The sequence below is a fragment of the Gavialis gangeticus genome, unplaced genomic scaffold (assembly GCF_001723915.1).
Source record: "Gavialis gangeticus isolate Ggan-Ray unplaced genomic scaffold, GavGan_comp1, whole genome shotgun sequence".
In the NCBI taxonomy this organism is placed as follows: domain Eukaryota; kingdom Metazoa; phylum Chordata; order Crocodylia; family Gavialidae; genus Gavialis; species Gavialis gangeticus.
This window is the reverse complement of record NW_017729025.1, coordinates 78,145,454-78,147,870: the sequence shown is the minus strand read 5'-3', so window position 1 is coordinate 78,147,870 and position 2,417 is coordinate 78,145,454. Positions and strand designations below refer to the sequence as shown.

At 50.7% G+C, this 2,417-nt stretch overlaps 1 protein-coding gene and 1 long non-coding RNA gene across 4 annotated transcripts in view; one reads left to right on the top strand and one right to left on the bottom strand.

The window, feature by feature from the left end:
• KATNBL1 (katanin regulatory subunit B1 like 1) overlaps window positions 1-2,417 on the top strand; it is a 39,478-nt gene continuing 37,061 nt past the window's right edge. For all 3 annotated transcript variants that reach the window (XM_019518975.1, XM_019518974.1, XM_019518971.1), the window contains exon 1: window positions 1-25. The gene's annotated coding sequence lies outside the window, so the exon portion shown is untranslated. The remainder of the gene's footprint in view (window positions 26-2,417) is intronic.
• LOC109298724 overlaps window positions 1-2,417 on the bottom strand; it is a 22,075-nt gene that overhangs the window by 9,950 nt on the left and 9,708 nt on the right. The gene's annotated exons all lie outside the window — the stretch shown is intronic.

Below are 2,417 nucleotides of genomic sequence, written 5' to 3'. Positions count from 1 at the left end.
AGCCGCGCGGGACCATGAGCAGCGGGTGAGTGCGGGAGTCGGGCCCGGGCTGCGGGCGGCCGGGGGGAGCGGCCACCTCCGCCCCCCCGCCCCTCCGGGCGCTGCGGGGAGGGCGCTTCATTCCCTCGGGAAAGAGACCGACCCCCCGAGGCGGTGGCGGGCTCCCGGGTTTCTAAGCCCTGGCTTGGAGCTTTCTCTCTTCAGCGCAGTTCGGTGCGGCCTGGGCGCGCGGTAGCTCGCTGCCCCGGAGGCCGCGACGGCTCGCTCCTGTCCACGCCTCCTCTGAGGCGACCCGAGAGGGCAGGGGCGCTCCCGGCCGCAGTGCGAGGCGCAGGCGCCCTCCTCGGAGCCGGTCGGCCGCCACCCTGCCTTGGTTGCCTCCGAGCAAAACGGGGCCAGTCTGCGCTGGCAAGTGCTTCCATGGAGCTGACAAAGGGCACCTGAGGCTGGGCAAGAAGTTCTCGCTGGGCATGTCATTGCAGTTGCCGAGTGCCCAGCCCCTAGCTTTCTCATGGGGGCTTATTTGTTATGTCTCACTGGAGCGTGGGCCTTGGCCCGCAAAGTCAAACTGGAAGCTTTCCTTAAGGACGGGGCTACTGAGAGTGTAACAGTTCTTTATTTGCGACAGATGAAAGAAAAACAGGGACGGGGTGAGGGTAATAGGTTCAAAATGAGCACACCCAATAGGGCACCGAGCAAAGCGCCCTGGACAGCGCCCACTGGCCCTTGAACAAGCCCATGAAGCCAGTGGACACTGCCTGGTGGCCTGGAGACGTGAATGGACTGGAGATGGGAAAGCAGCCTCACAGTACCCTGGGGTCCTGCCAGCCAGAGTCTCCTTTCTTTTCAGACAGTTGGTTCGCTTAGCCAGGGCAGGAAAGGGGTTGACCAGGAGGTCCTGGGATTTGGTGGGGCTGAGGACAGTGAGTGCATAAACAAGAAGGTTTAGGGAGTCGTGCAACCTGCTGCTGAGGTTCTGGAGGAGGCAGTGAAGGAGCTGTCACCTGGCACACTCCAGGTAGGCGTGTGCCAGGGTCTTGCTCTGTTCACAGAAGGGGCATGTGTCAGGGGTGTCCATAAACCACTCTGAATGCACACCTGGCTTTCTTAGGGTTGGAATCAAGCTAGCTTGCATATTACTTGATCTGCTCTGTTTGCTTTCTTTGGCTCAAGCTGCTTGATTTAACTCTCCTCCTCTTCCCATCAACACACTGGTTTTAACCGGGCAGATTAAGACTCCTTAGAGACTGCAACCATCTTGCTAGTTCAAAAATAGTGAGTTAAAGATAGCTCTGTCTGCATCTGTTCTTATCATTTATTTATTTTTATTTTATAGCAGTATGGGCCTGGTAAGAGTTGTGCTGTGAAATAACAGATTGTTAATTTCCCATTTGTCTAAGTGCTACCACATGTCCCAAGTAAATTAACTGGGCCCAGAATAGGATAGAAAGAGGGTGTGTGTGCCCCCCTTTCTAATAGTTTAATTTTATCAAGCTTAGATGATCTTTGTAATAATCTGATGATCATCATAATAAGATGCTTAGGGGAGAAGGAAGTGTCAATAGCATCCTGATTTAAAAGTAGTTTCTTATAAAGGCCACTAACATCACACACCTCTGTTTTGGAGTTGGCTCTGCTGGTGTTAATCTGTGTCTATAACACTTCAATTACAGGCTTTAATTCAATTTTAAGTAATCAGTTTAGATGATTTGGCTTTTCACTGTGCCTTGTTTCATTTCTCCTCAACTTGGAGAGAGTGAAGTCAGTTTTACTTAAAAGCTTCTAGTGCTTCAGTGTTTGGCTTGCAAGAGTTGTGGTCAGGTATTTAATTTGGTTTTAAAGGTGTTTGTCATTTGGTTGTAATGAAGCGAGGACCAGTGGAAATTGTCCTGGAAACGCTTCAGTTAGTCTTGCGTACATAAGATGTCTCAGTCACAAATACCCACATGTTGGTATTAACCTCTCTGCTTCATGTAATCTCAGTTATTTTTATACTTACTCACGTACGTGTGTGCGAGCACACCTCCCTGTTTCTGAATTCTCATGCTCTGCCCCTTCTCCCCATATTAAGGAATTGAGTGCTCACCCTCTCCTGCAACCTTTTTTCACTGATAGGTAAATAAGAGGAAAAGCGCCTTTTCTTGCCTGCTGCAGAGAGGAGGACACGGATCAATGGCTTGAAGTTGCAGCAAAGTAAATTTAGATTGGATATCTGGAAAAATTTCTTCACTGTGTGAATAGTGAGGCTGTAGGGTAGACTGCCTAGAGAAGTTGTGAACTCTCTATCACTGGAGGTGTTCAACAAGAGATTGGACAGCCACTGGCTGGGATGATATAGGTGTAGCTATACCTGTTTTCTACCAGGGGTATTGCATATGCTTCTGGGCTTTGCTGGTTGCTTCTGCACGCTCCCCTCC